Source organism: Gymnoscopelus braueri (assembly GCF_963280865.1).
Source record: "Gymnoscopelus braueri genome assembly, chromosome: 1".
In the NCBI taxonomy this organism is placed as follows: Eukaryota; Metazoa; Chordata; class Actinopteri; order Myctophiformes; family Myctophidae; genus Gymnoscopelus; species Gymnoscopelus braueri.
This window is the reverse complement of record NC_137603.1, coordinates 58826603-58842753: the sequence shown is the minus strand read 5'-3', so window position 1 is coordinate 58842753 and position 16151 is coordinate 58826603.

Genomic DNA, 16151 nt, shown 5'->3' with positions numbered 1-16151 from the left:
AAAGGCCTATATATATATAAGGCCTCACTATGTAACTTTGTTTTATGAATACAATTACATTTTGTCCAATCTGTATGGTAGAGTATGTTAATACAATATCACTTATACAATAGGGGTGGTTGTATTGTGTCTCCCTGCTCTTCTATTGAGACATTTAGATTTTGTCAAAGGTCTAGACACAGGCTCTGACACAAATTTAGACCTGATGGTCAAGATCCAGTTTATCCCTTGAGCAAGCAGGCAGGCTCTATTAAATCAATGGTAAAAAAAATAAAATAAGTACCAGTGCCCCGCCCCCCCCCCCCCCCCTAAAAAAAATAATAAAAGAGGAAAGTACATCGTGCTACTTTAAGTAGTAACAACTTAAACCCTATATACTTTGTTAACCAGAGACCCCCCAGGCCCCCTCTACATCAGCTCTTCTAACAACTCCAACTTCTTCAACTATTCACTGAAACTAGCCGACGTGCTATAGCTCTGTGGTTGAGAAAATGTCCCCCGCTCTGTTTTCTTTTACAGATCAAGCCTTCCCATCAACATTACTAACCTGTCTTCAAGCAGAGAGTAAAGCAAATAGCTTTCCCTGTGAACGTGTTTTATCCAGATGATCACAGACAGTGACAGGGTTTAAATAGGTCACAGATCAAAAGCTTTCCGACCAGACTGCCCCGCCGACGCATGAATAAATATGCATCTCAGCTCAGAACTGACGTCTACTCACAGAAAATGTATGATTCATATTACACAAATAATCACAAAATAGCACATTTTCAAATGTGCTATGTTTCTCTCTCTCTCTCTCTCTCTCTCTCTCTCTCTCTCTCTCTCTCTCTCTCTCTCTCTCTCTCTCTCTCTCTCATATATATATATATATATATATATATAGTGATTGATTCTTATGCCATAAGTTTTGTTATTTTGTTCTTGTGGATGAAGCAACAACAACAACAACAAATCTATCAGATTGAGTCATCTGTCTGTTGAGACTTATACTGCACTGTACTGTACTGTTCTGCACTGTACTACGCTGTACCTGAAAAAAGCATCTTTGTTATGAATGTGTCATGGCGAGTGTTGGACCTTGAAATCTACTGTAAGTCAGCATGCTCACAAGCACAGTGACAACACGAAGGACAAAGTCCTCTTTTATTCTGTATCATTTGCTGAGGGAGGAAAACATCTGCAGATAGATGCCTGCGTTTGGAGTGACAGTCCTTCACATTGTGCCTGCTCACTAAGTCACGCAAATGTTTTTCATCGTCCTTCATATAGTCAAGTATGAGTTTCATAGTCAGGTATGAATTTCATGGCCAGGTATGAATTTCATAGTCAAGTATCAGTTTCATAGTCAGGTAAGAGTTTCATAGCCGGATATGACATTCATAGCCAGGTATGAGATGTCGATTTGTTACATAATGGTAAGTTATTCATCTTATGACTAAAGACTGTGCCATCTTGTCTGGAGTAAGAAAGCGCTAAGATGGATATTTATTTAAGCCAGATTGAGCAATGAGCATATTTTCACTAGGCAGGGAGGATACAGTACCGAAGCGTCCATATTCTGGGCATGTCATTGTAAGCGAACATTCGGCGAAAATAGGCATACATTAATTAGGCGTTTTTTTTCCTATTTCGGGAGTCCCTATTTCGTTCAGCTATTTCTCCTATTTGTTGAAAGGAAACTAAATAATTCTGGGTATACAAATATCAATAATTAGAGAAAGAGATCGTGTCAATGTCACCTTCTCTTCAGCAGGTTAAAGTTTTCCTCAATGGTGAATCAAATTGTTTCTAATTGCTTACTGAGTATTTCATACTCGGAGCGGGTGGATAATATGGGTTGTTGGTATGTGGTCCTTGAGAGTCTCATATTATGTAGACACCAACCTGGCATGCCCATTACATCAACATGATTAATTAAAGTACATTTCCACATTCCCAGAATTTGTCCTCTGCATCTAATCCATCCTAACTATTAGGAGCAGTTGGCAGCTACTGAACAGCGACAGGGGAGCAGTCAGGGTGGTTTAGTGTATTGCTCAAGGACACTTTGACACAACGCTGGGTGGCGCTGGGATCGAACAAGGAACCTTCCGATTCCCAGGAGACGGCTCTACTTCCTGAGCCACTGCCGTCGTCCACGCCGCTGACGATCACTTTTTTTTGTGCCATAAACACAGAAAACAAGGGCAATACAGTAACCAAAAAGGGTTAAAACTGCAGCCTCTACATCCTTGTTTCTGATCACAGTTTGTATGCAAAAACTAAAGGCAAAAACTAAAAGTTGCATACAATGATGCTTTACGGTTGCTGGTGAGGGTACCAAGATGGCACAGCGCCAGCCAGCTGTTTGTTAACTTGGGAGAACCTACCTGTCAAGACCTTTTACGAAAAGTAAAAGAGTTGGAAGAGTCTGACAATCATGTTATTATGATTCTAATCAACGCTGTGAAGAGTTCTACTCGGTTCTCTTCCATGATTTGGAGACATTGGCGCAACAGCCTCTACAGACTGTGAGCATATTATGTGTGGCTAGCTGTAGTTGGACTGATTTTATATTATTCATGTGTTTTTTTAGTATTTATTGTTGCTGTATTTTGTCATTTGGTATGTGATATGGACCTTGAGTCTGAAATAAAGATTGAATTGAATTATTCACAGGTTGTACCCCAGTGCCATCATGGGGTAATATTGCTAAACAAATGTGGTGGCATTTCAGACTCGTGGCATTTGAGAGGCACACTGCTCATTGTTATGGTTTGTAATGGAACATCAGCCTGCGATGGTTTCTGGTAACTACACCCTAACCTTAACCAATAACCACTGACAACTTGCAAGAACTGCTACTAAAACTACAGCTACAAAACTGTAAGTGGAAGTGCAGGTATATTTTGCGGACCTGTTTGCCTGTACTTTTCCAGGGCATGAAAACTGTATTGTGATAAAAAAAAGACAGCTTCAGAGAGAAGTACATATACAACGGAAGTACCACGCTATAGACTCTTTTGTATGAAGTTTTCTCCTCATGAGATGAGAAAAGGCGGGGAGCGAGGATACTTTCACCATGGTGTCCCTATTCTGGGTATCATAGCTGAATATTTTCAAAAAATAGCTCACAATGTGATGCATTGTGAGCTTGTAGATCGCCTTGTTGTCACACAAGTACGACAATGTTAATTAGTCATCCACAAAAAAACTACAACAAAAAAAACATACCCAACCTTGACCAAATGATTGAAGCAGGAAATTCTTATATAACAAGCTGACACATGTGTAGTTTAAATTGTGCTATCACTTTCCTAGGTGATATAAAACAAAGTTTAGCCTTTCACAGGATATCAAAGAATACACGTTGTGCTGGATCATGGAGGTGCTGATCCCTTAGGGAGCCTTATACATCAGCACCAATTAGGAGGAAGAACAGAGGAACGTAGGAGGAGGGAAAGAGAAGAGAGCGGAAGAGAAAAGAGCTCAAAGTTGACGTTTTATGAGACAGCGGGAGAGGAGAGGACTGGAACAGATGAGACGACTGTGAGTGGGAGAAACTGAACAACATTAAAGAATGAACATGCGTATACACTGAAATAAACATATACAGAATAAACATGTATGCACTGAAATACCAAACATATAAAGAATAAACGGTAAGACTTTATGGTCGGCTCTATAATGTGTTTTGAACCACACAATGCATGTATAATGTATTACAATGCATCATAATCTATTATAATGCACTTATAATGCTTCACAACACTGATGTATACAATTATGCATGACAACTCATAACAGACACTTTATAACTAGTTAAGTTAAAGGAGAGATCCGGCCATTTTAAGTATTATCTTTGATGTGTCGCTAATCACTCACCAACATTGAAAGGGACGTTGAGTTATTCCAGAGAGTCCCCTGTCGTCCAGTCTGGCAGAACCTGGCGTCTGTGAGAGAAACAAGCAACCAGCGTCATCTCGGTCTGCACGAACGGTAGCTCGTGCGCGACATTCAGCACATGTTTGAGGAGTATCATGAGACTCCACGATGAGTGGTAGTAGAAAGAAAAAAAAGTTTTCATCGGTTATAATAGACGATTTTCACTCTTACACACGGCTCCCATTATGCCAACGGAGGGGGTCGCCAGACTGGACGACAGGGGACTCTCTGGAATAACTCAACGTCCCTTTCAATGTTGGTGAGTGATTAGCGACACATCAAAGATAACACTTAAAATGACCGGATCTCTCCTTTAAGGTAGTTACAATGTGCTGTTTCACTGAGCTTATAATGCATTATGACCAGCACTTATAATACGTTATAAACCTTGTTATAAGTTGTCATACATGATTATAAACATTTATAACTAAGTTATAATGCCTTACAAGTGCATTATAATACATTATAGACCCAACCTTTAAGTAAAGTGTAACTGAATATACACTGAAATAAACATGTAAAAAAATAGGCACTGAAACAACAAACATAATAAGAATTAACATGCATGCACACATACAGTAGAATAAACACCCGGCTACACCAAGGACGCTCCTCAACATCCACATCTGTTCCCCTTGTTTACAACCCTCATGTCTCCCCTCGTGTCCTCAGTTCCTCTCCCCAGTCCCCTTCCTCTCTGAGCATCCTGCCAATGTCGCTGTGTGTGTGCGCGTGCGCGTGTGCGTGTGTGTGTGTGTGTGTGTGTGTGTGTGTGTGTGTGTGTGTGCGCGATGTGTCTCCGTGCTTCAAGATGCAATGAGATCACATCACAATGGAAACACTCCATTTACAACAACAAATGTTTGGAAGAGAGTTATAGGGGTGGGGGGTGCATCCATCAATATAGAGAGGTTTGTTTGTCTGAATATCACAGGAATATGAATGAACAAAAAGCATCACGGAGAGAGACACTCGAGATTGTTCCTGCTACTGACAGCGTCTAATGTTGAAAGACACACAATTGCCGACGATGTGGTCCAAGAGTGACTGCAGGGATAAATGAGGAACTGCATGTGATTAGTTGAAAACAGTGTCTGTATTGTGTATCCATGGGTGGTTTAAAGCAAAATAAAATCCCATGACTGAAACATTTTGTTAGGCCACGTCCCAATCTGTGATTTGTGAAACTGAGTGTTTCCTAAACGATAAGCACAATAATTATGATATTTTGTTCATATTTTTTGAATATTCCTGCTGAAGAAATCGCAGATTGAGGCTTTATGAAATATCAGAGACCATTTCGAAGATGCTTCTGAACATAACATTTTATATTTAGTTAAGACCAGTGGTTTTCAACCTTTTTCATGCCAAGGACCCCTAAATTGATATACATTTGGCCGCAGACCCCCATCGGCAAATGCTGTATATTTATTTTATGAGGTTGTGTATCTGCTATTTTTTGAATAGCCAAAGCTAAGTGGTTCAAATGATTTTGACGCTATGTTAACACATTTTGCTGGTATGTACCCCCTGGTACCCCCTCAAGGACCACTGGTGGTCCCTGGACTGCTGGTTGAGAACCACTGGTTTAGACCAATTCAAGCACTCTCTAATCTAACCTATTGCTAGTTTGAACACTTCAATCACTCTGTCATCTTAAAATAATTATTAACCGAGGAATAGCCGATCTACAAGCTCACAACGCGTCTGCAACGCGTTGTGATCTTGTAGATAGGCTATTTTCTGTGCACATCATGATTCCATTGAAGACTTCTGTGGAATCCAAATGACTCAAATCAGTCGTGGTGACTGAGAACTTTAATCCAGGTGTCTATATGTGTAATTCAGCTGACATTTCACATGCACCTGTTTCTATAACGCAGCGATTCCCAGCCTGTGGGCTGGGGCCCACTAGTGGCCCATGAGGATATTGCTAGTGGGCACCCAAATAATTGCTAAAACGATAAGATTTTATGGATCATATAACATTAATAGGTTATAAACTTTTATTTCAATACACATGCTCTGAAAAAAAATGCACGTCAAGTGCAAGTGGGCGCCTGATCCAGAAAAGGTTGGGAACCCCTGCTATAATGTATTCCTTTTTCAAAAACAAGGGTGACCTAGAGTTGTGCATAGTTGAGCCACAAAATGCCAAATATTGACATCAGCGCACACAGCTGCCTCACTGAATGTCATCTAGGAAACATAATAGGCCTACAGGGAGGTGGAATGGATTGAGACAAGCTTTCAAATACAATCAGCTGAAACCGTCTACACTGAATATTTCACAAGTCATGTAGAGAAACAGGTTTTCACACGTACAAGCAATACGATGCTCAATGTGACCTTGAAGCAGCAACACAGATTCAGAATATTCAGAAATACCAGTACTACCATGCGCCTAAATGTCAGAACAGAGATCAATGTTTAAATATGAAATGAATTAATACATATAAAGTCAGGCTATTTCTTCTTGTCCTCCATTGTTACGGTCTAATCCGTGAATTCGATCCATTTTAATTATATTAAGGGCTTATATCGCAGCTAGAGTATTAGATTCCTGTCCCGTTGATTAGTGTTCTGGCATTTTCCAGTACAGTATAAGTTAGTGTCTGTAATGTCATAGGTTTGACTGCTTTGAACCCTTGAAAGGCATGACCAGTTCTCACGGGGGGATTCAGTGAGACATGGATAGGAGAGACACTGAGAGAAACGGGAACGCAGCAGATCGATACACCCGTGGAGTCAGGGGCGGATTAACCCTTTGTGGTGCCCGGTGCGATGACCGATTTTGGTGGTCCCCCACCCCACCCCCATGCGGGTGCGGAAAATAGTAGCTTCACGGACACGTTTCACCCTTTTGGTGCTCTTTCAGCAGCCATTGCTTCAAAATGTGGGCGCTTGTGGCAATAGTTCTTTCACTTTTGCCCCACCGTTTGGTGCCCCCCCCCCCCTACCCCCCCAAGGCTGGTGCACCTAAAGCCCTTGCATTAAGCCCCCACTGCGTGGAGTGTGGCCTGTTCATGAGCAAGTGGATTCTGGTACAGACAATGGAATGACCCTTTGATTACCCATACTGTTGGTTTAGTTCGGTTTAGTCTATGTCACATCATGCACGCTCAAACGTGGCACAAACAAAGACCGGAGCTGTCCGAGTCAAGGAGAGGACGTCAACTGACAACCGAACGAACGTCGTGCCAGCATAACACTGAGAGAGAGAGACAAGCGAAGCCATGAGAAGCTGCAGGTGCTTAGGATAGTTTAAATCTGTGTTTGGAAATGGCAAGCCAACGAACGCATTAAATGCGTTCGTTGGCTTGCCATTTCCAAACACAAATGCTGTGTACAAACGGATCATAGCATGAGATGATGTGAATTTAGTTTATAACACAAATACATTGACACCTCAATCCATGTAGCCCTAGACATGAAAACAACTACATGATAGTACTAGAGCTGGGTTATGGATTGACATGTAACTGGAAGAAAACACCGGAATCCAGCCTATACACCTCCCTTCATCTCCTCCCCTCAGAGAGGTATCTCATGTCAGCCTGTCAGTCAGTGTCTATGTATTTCCCCCTCCCCCCTCCCCCCATTCTGACCCCTTTTTCTGTCTCTCTCTCCTCCATCCTTCACTATCACGTTCTTGATGGGGGGGTCTTCAACGTCTTTCACTGGACTCAACAAAGGAGGACAGAACAATACAAGACAAATACACAATAGCATAAACTTCAATGCACAATGGACCCCCATGAGCCCAAGTCTCAATGTCCCCCGCCCACAGAACCTTCATCCTCGAGCTCCAGACTCCAAGGCTACCCACACCTCCACCCTAGTGCAACAATTATTCAAACAAAAGTATAGATCTTATTAAAGTAAATGAACATAGCAGATCTACAAGCTCACAACACATCACGTTGTAGCGTGTTGTGAACTTGTAGATCGGGTATTTTCATATTTTTTTGTGTGACACCGTTGAACAACAAAGTATAAAATAGGGTTTAAGTGGATAATCAGAATAATCGAGTGAATCGATTATACAAAAATCATAATATGTTTGTGTAGATTTGTTAACGTATATTACAAAAAAATATGAACCCATAAACCTTGCTTCTCAATTATTTGATCAATCGATCAAATACACCCCATACTTACCCCTTCATCCCCTCATCACCTCATCCCGTCTTCCCCTAATCCTTTCATCCCTTCATCCCTTCATCCCCTCATGCATCTACCTCCTCATCCCCTCTCTCCCCATCCCTTCATCCCCTCATACATCATCCACATGATGTCTCCCCTTGTGTCCTCAATTCCTCTCCCTCTTTCACTCCGTGATGTGCTTCTCTGAGCCTCCTGCAATGCTATTATACAGTACCATTGTGTGTGTGTGTGTGTGTGTGTGTGTGTGTGTGTGTGTGTGTGTGTGTGTGTGTGTGTGTGTGTGTGTGTGTGTGTGTGTGTGTGTGTGTGTGTGTGTGTGTGTGTGTGCGTGCATGCACGTGCGTGCATCTGTCTGCACCTGTGTGTGCGTGCGTGCATGTGTGTGTGTGATCTGTCTCCATGCTACAAGATGCAAGGAGATCAGATCATAATGGAAACTTTCCATTTATTACGATAAATGTTCTGAAGAGAGTTGCAGGGGTGGCGGTGCATCCATCAAAATGGAAGTTCTGTTTGTCTGAGTGTCACAGGAATATGAATGCACTAAAAACCATCACAGGGAGATACACGAGATTGTTGCTGCTATACTGACAGCGTCTAACGTTGAGAGACCTCAATCACCAAATGCATTTCAACATCATTAAATCATTGCGGAAGATGTGATCGGAGATTGATTGGATAAATGAAGAGCTCAGTTGAAAACAGCGTCTAAATCTAATCCAAATGCCAAACATTGACTCCAATGTACGTGATTGTCTTATGACACCTTGGAAAATGAATGCAGGGAAGTGAAATGGCTGGAGACAAGCTGTCAATCAGTCAAATACGTCTATGATGAGTAGACAAGCTTTAAATCAGTCAAATCCTGTCAAATGATGAATAGATCAGAAGTCTGGTTTGACGGAATCAGAATCAGGCTATATATACATATACAAGAAATCCTTAACCCATTACGATCGGGAACACATCTGTGTCATTTTTAGATTTCCTTGGCTATTCAAAAATAGCAGATATACAAGCTCATAGCGTGGCACCGAGTGCCGCGCTATGATCTTGTAGATCTGCATTTTTTCCAAAATCTTGATTTTTTTTTCAAATCTTTGAAAATGTTTAACTCCAATCTTTGCTTCTGGGGGTCCCTGGAACAAAATATTTTCCAAATGCCCAAATTTTCCACGAATAAAAAGAAATAACAGATCTACAAGCTCCACGCTATGAGCTTGTATATCTGCTATTTTTTAATAGCCAAAGAAATCCTAAAATGACACAGATGCGTTCCCGGTCTTAATGGGTTAATATGCATAGTAAACAGTACAAACAAACAGCAAGCAACAAAACAAGTTAAACAAATATTCAGAGTATTCAAATGCCAGCAGTCAATCATTTCCCCCGTTAAAAGTCTGAACTGAAATTGACATTTCAATATGAAAATTAATTCATAAATGTCAAGTGAGGTTATTTCCTCTTGTCCTCCATTAATGGAGTTGGAACAATGCATGTTCAAGGGGGAATTCCACCGCAGATAGCATGTCATGCTCGATAGTAACAACTCCTCCCTTATCTCCTCCCCTCAGTGTGAGGTGTATCTCTACGCTGTCATGTATGCCCGTCTGTGTGCTCTGTATCTCACACGCCCCAACCACCTCCTTCTCTCCCTTTTCCCCGTGTCTCTCTCCTCTGTCATTTACTGACAGGTTAACGATGTGAGGTCTTCAGCGTCCTCCATTTTCCACGCAACAAACGGACCCTCGAGCCAAGTCTCAGGGTCTCATATTCTTCTCCCCTGGAACCTTTATCCCATAGGCCAAGGGTTCTCAGCCTTTTCAGGCCGCGACCCCCCAAAATAATCACATTTGAACTGGGGACCCCCCACCCTGACAAGCACTTGGAATTGTAGGATTTTACATTTAGTTTGACTCGGTTCCTAGGGGTGTGCCGATACACTAATTTCACCAAACGATACGATACGATATTTGGCTCACAACTTCGATACGATTTCGATACGATACGATACGCACTTTTTTATTATGAAAAATATATGGGGGAGAAAAAAAGCAAATGCAAACAAATAATTCTGTTTTTGCATTATTCAGACATGCGATATATACGATATATCGGCACACCCCTAGGTTCCACAGATAAACATTGCGACAATAGTCGATCTACAAGCTCACAGCGCGTCGCGTCCTGAGCTTGTAGATCGACTATTTTCACAATGTTTTCCTCTTTCTTACGTAATATTTGCCAACTTTGCGAATTTGAAATTAAAATGTTTTTAAAAGTCATTAAATTGTCACTTTAGAAATGTGCAGATACCCTGTGTATACACTTACTGCATGTTAGTTTGTTTACTGTTGAGTAATAAAATAAATGTTGCACATTAAGCTAACCATCTGGGGACCCCCCAAAATAATTTGGGGACCCCCCCCCCCCCCGGGTCCCGACCCCCAGTTTGGGAACCCTTGCAATAGTACTCCATACATATGCCTCCCTTCATCCTTGCTTACTTATTAAACAAACACAGTTAAAAGGATTATAGTTTTAAAACTAAAAGCATAACATTTCTTCTTTGGCACCGTGAAAAAGAGACAAGTCAAGCAAAGGTGTGAAGGAAGTGAAGTTTTACAATGGAGATTTGGGGATACTTGTTTTAACTATGTCTACAAGTGTAGTCGTGCTTTGGATATCTAGCGCGTGACGGCGTATTGAAAGTAGACAAATGATGGATGGGAGACATATTGCTCCACCACATGCAATGAGTTCTGGCTAGAGATAACTCAGGACAATACATCTTTTGTTAAATGTGATTAATATTCTTGTTCCAGAGCATTAGGGAGAGCAGCTGTTCGTGTTTTAAAGTGTCAGGTTGTTTAAGGAACAAGTCAGAGCTCAAAATGTGCAGTATCATGTTTAATAATGTTAAAGAAAGACGTTTCAAATTAAATGTTGGTGAAGCAAATCCACCATATTTCATTTGTTGGATATACAGTAGTATGTGTGAAAGTATTAGTCCAAATTGTTGCATGTACCGTATGCAGCATGTCAACATGAGGTTGAGTTTAAATCAATGGTTGTAAGAAAGGTTATAACAAAAATAAATAAATAAATAGTATAATATAATACAGCTGTTCTCAACCTTTTCTGGATCAGGCAGGGCCCACTTGACAATCTTGTTTGCGGCCCACCCATGTGACCACTTAACACGGCAGCCTTTCCCATGCATTTTCAGAGCATGCTTATTTGAATGATCAATCAATCCATTATGTTGTGGTTTGGATCAGTGGAATGAGCGTAGTATTACTTTAAGTTCCTTTTTATTGGTGTCACAATTTTTTCAAGGTTTTAAAGAAGACTTACTTTTTTTTTGTTTACTTTATTAACATTTTAATTTGTTTATATTAATGGTATATTATCATTTAGTTCTTATTGTTTTGCCAATTATTTGGGGGGGGGGGGGGGGGGGCACTTACAATCTCCTCACGGCCCATAATATAATACAATACAATACAATACAATACAATACAATACAATATAATATCATGTGCAAGTGGGTACCTCACCTGCTGGGAGATAGACAAGCTCAGAAAAATGCAGGTTGACACGATAAGATGGACTGGGTTACACCTCACCAGTTCACCAGTAGTCCACAGTGCGTACAGTACAGTACAGTACGATTTCTAAGCTGTATGGTCCAATGTGGTACTGGAGCTCCACGGGGACAGTCCTGTCTCCTTTCTATGTTCACCCTCTGCACCTCACACTTCTGCGACAACTCGGAAGAAGTAGGCCTAGTGACATGTTTTACTTAAGTAAAAGTATCAATACCACAATGCAGAAACACTCGGTTACAAGTAAAAGTCCGGTTTTCACAATTTACTTGAGTAAAAGTACAAAAGTATTGGCATCAAAATGTACTTAACGCACCAAAGAATTATACTCATTATGCAGAAGTTCTCACAAGTTCAATATGTATACAAAATATTTTGAAAATAGCCAAAGTACAGTATTATACAGGGATGTAGTTAATGTACGTTTTGTAATAATATTCAAGATCTTAACTAGTAACTAATGTTTTCAAATAATCGTAGTGGAGTAAAAGTACAATATTTGCCTCTGAGATGGAGTAGAAGTAAAAGTATTGAAAATGTTAAACACTCAAGTAAAAAAAAAAAAAAAGACCTAAACAAATTACTTAAGTAGCTACAGTACTTGAGTAAATGCACTCAGTTACTTTACACCACTGCTCGGGTGCCTGTCACCTCGAGAAGCTTCTCTGACAGCTGCAGCTCTATCGTGGGGGGTCACACTGACAAGCAGGAACGAGACGGAGCAGAACTCATGTCTGGTGGAGAGATGTGTGTGTGTTGGAGCATGAGAACCACCTGCAGCTGTATGTCAGCAACATCAGCAACATCACAGAGAGTGATGTGTGCAAAATTGACAAGCCAGTCAGAAAAGCACGCTCTGTGATGGGGAATCGGGCTGGACCCCCTGGATACCATGGTGAAGAGAGGAAATTTGGGCCAAATTCTCCACCCATTCCCTTGCATGGGGTACTTTTTCCCCGGCAGTGGAGCTCCTTTTGGAAAACAATTCATCTCGATGAGTCTCAGGCAAGTGTTTGATTCTGGCTTCTATCCGTCACTATGAATAGTGTCGATTGTTCTTTTTCAATTAAACAAAAGTTACACATTTTGTCCTTTTTTTTTTTCTGCCGACAGAAATGTTGAAAACTCTTCAGATAAATGATGTCAAACAAGTCGGAGATTGCTGAAAACAAACAACGGAAATCCAGGCAGAATACTGTGTGGGTAGGGTCTCGCATTCAGAACTCAGAGCCAAGTTTTGAGGCAGCACTTCAGCCCTCGCCAAACTTTCTTCTGAGTTCGGCAAGCCCTTCCAAAGCTGAAAAACGTTTGGCATCGTTTGGAGTATGCGGCAGCCTTTAATCCACGTGTTTAACTCTAAATACCTCCAAAAAGTTAGTGACACCCACAGTCACAATACTAGAGGGAGCGTTAACAACAATCTGGTACCACCCACCCATAAAACAAACATGGGCAAATTCTCCTTCTACAGCACTGCCACCCAGGTTTGGAATATTCTAACCCCATCCCTCAAAAAATGCAGTTCGCTGGGCTCATTTAAAACAGCCTTAAAAACTCACCTTTCTGGAGGCCAAAGGAGGAGGTATAGTAGTACCATTTTCCTGTTAGACAGACGAATGTAATTGTGATGTTTACATTCTTTGCCTAATAAAATATTCAATCAATCAATCAAGACCAAAATCAGTTTGCACATAGTTTTTGAGCTGCCCTTTAAGGTGTACCTTAAAGGGCGTACCCATTCTCTGGGTCTGTGTCACACTTCTCTCCTCAGTGGGGTCCTTTCCATATTGCCCAGGGTCCTGTCCTCACTTCTGTAGCCCTCCTCCATGACCTGACAAATCTGTCAGAGATCAGTAGTGAAACAGGGCTTGCTGTAGTTGTATTTAATACGGGTTCTGGTGGGAATACAGAAATCCTCACAACAGCCTGATGTAAGACATAACAATGTCAGTGAGCCTGATCCAGATTGGTGGTTGAAACTTCAAAGACACTCCGGTCAGTCAGTCAAAGTCAAAGCAGGCTTGTACTGTAGCTCAATAATGGCCTCTGTGCTCCATCTCTTGTGTTGACTGCGATGCTTCTAGCAGCCTTTAGTTTCTGCCTATAGGTTGGGAAGATGAACCAGACAAATGATAACCTACTGTATAGTCCCAGAGCTGCACGTGGGACAGTAGCGTGATAGGGTCTTTTAACCACTTAAAGGGATAATTCACAAAAAAAAAATTGGGGGTGAACTATCCCTTTAAACCCTATTATACCTTGTTGACTACAGTACAGGGGTCCCCATGGGGTCTATACTGAGTCCCCTAATTTTTCCCTCAACACCAAATAACGTACTTGTAGATCAGCCATTTGTTTTGCCAAATGTCTTGCCTTATTTTCGCAGAATGTTTTGCCTATAATTAAATAGGGATTCTACCGTTCATGTTGGCCCGGGTTGTTGCCGTCCCCTGGCGGGATACTTTAATCTGTTGTCTGTATTTAGATCATGACACAGAGATTTGCTGTGTTTAAATCCCACAAAACAACACGAGCGGAGTCTGGGTGTTATCTGGCTGGCCAAGCACCACTGTGCCTCTCTCACGCAGGCTTTGGCGTATGATGTACACACACCGACCGGGATGAATGAGGAGGACTCCCACGGAGAATAAAACAGCTTACAGTTTATCAAAAGGGATTCTAGATCCAGGCAGCAGGATTCCTTTACCACTGTGACATCAGTATGCCAACACAGCACAATCCTCAGTTTTACTTTAAAGGGGCAGGCTGATTTTGTAGTTTTGCTTGCCAGTTCTGGTTAAATACAACAGATAAAAAAACATGGCAGGCTAGTAAGAAACTCAGCTGCAGATAATCAAATTAATAATGGCTGCGTTAGATGTAGGCGTGCCCAGAGATATCGGTGCGCCAATGTGCAAGCATAGACTGTTGTCAACAGTATGGGCAATGCACATTGACACACCTGAAACTAATACACCCATTATTATTATTTGATTGATCTGCAGCTGTGCTTTAAGGTCAGTCTATGCAGTGCCAGTCTGCCATGCTTTTACCCTGCTGTAGTTTGTAAGCTCACCTGGGGAAAAAAGTACAAAATAAGCCTAGGGTTCCATTCCATGCCCCTTTAACTGATGACTGTAAAATTGTACTAAAATGGGCTTTACTAACACCAAAGATTTTACTGTGAACCTTTGTTGATACCGCCTCTCGATTTCCCTGTAAGCTGTGCGACAGCAATCCACTCTGCAGAGATTAAAACCCAGGACACGCGGGACAGTGCATTACACACTGCACGGATTCACTGAACCAGGTTTCTGTGAAGCACAGAATATATACAACCAGAAACCAGTCCATGTTATTATGCAGAGAGCAGCGGTTCGCCGGGTCATGAAGTCCATAACTCCCGCTGTGAGAGCCTGACCGGCAAACAACCTTGTTTACCTCACCCTGTTGGCTCTGCACCGGGAGCGTTATTGCGGCTGATGCTCCGAACGAAGTCCAAAAAACTCCATGGATATTACAGATCTGGTTGAGTCGGGTGGCATGGACCTGTGTTTACCGACCTGGGGTCCAGGCCTCCCCCTTGGGGGACGCCAGAGATCACATGCAGCGTTGCCAGATTTTGTGAGAGAAATAAGCTACCAGGTCTAGGAAAACAAGCCCAAAAGAAGTGACTAGGCCACATGAGCACTTTAAACCTATAAACTATAGACTATTTGAAAACAGCCGATCTGCAAGCTCACAACGCGTCGCGATGTGAGACATTGTGAGCTTGTAGATCGGCTGTTTTCATGATGATATTGATATTTGAGAACCACTGGTTTAAATAATAAATACAAAAATGGAAGCAAGCCCAAATAAGCAACTACACTTTAGAAACAACCCCAAACTACAACCCGCAACTACCAATATTTACAAGCGACTTTAGAGAAAAAACAAGCCCAAAGTCGCTTATAATAAGCGGACATGGCAACACTGATCACAGACTTTGTCTGTTTGGAGGTAGCACAAAATCCTAACTTGTTTTCATCCACTCAACGTGATATCAGTACAGCTTGCCAAATGGAAATGACCCTTTAATTCTTTTTCGAAAATAGCAAAACATTGCAGATCTACAAGCTCACAACGCATCACTATGTGTGATGCGTTGTGACCTTGTAGACCCGCTATTTTTGCTATAGGTCGTCGCACAAGAAGTATAGGGATTCAGTGGTTAAAATATTGAAAACCACAAGTGTGTTATTATGCGTGTGCGTGCGTGTGGGGAGTCTTAGCTTTTGTCAGATGTAAGAAGGGGGGGCTCCATGGAAAAAGGTTGTGAACCACTGGATAGAGACTATTCATCTGGTTAACGTGAACATATAGGATCCTCACTACCAAGGCTACCATCTGCAGCACCATCTTGTTTATCTTTTAATGTGTTCATCAATAATTGACCTTCTTCACCTT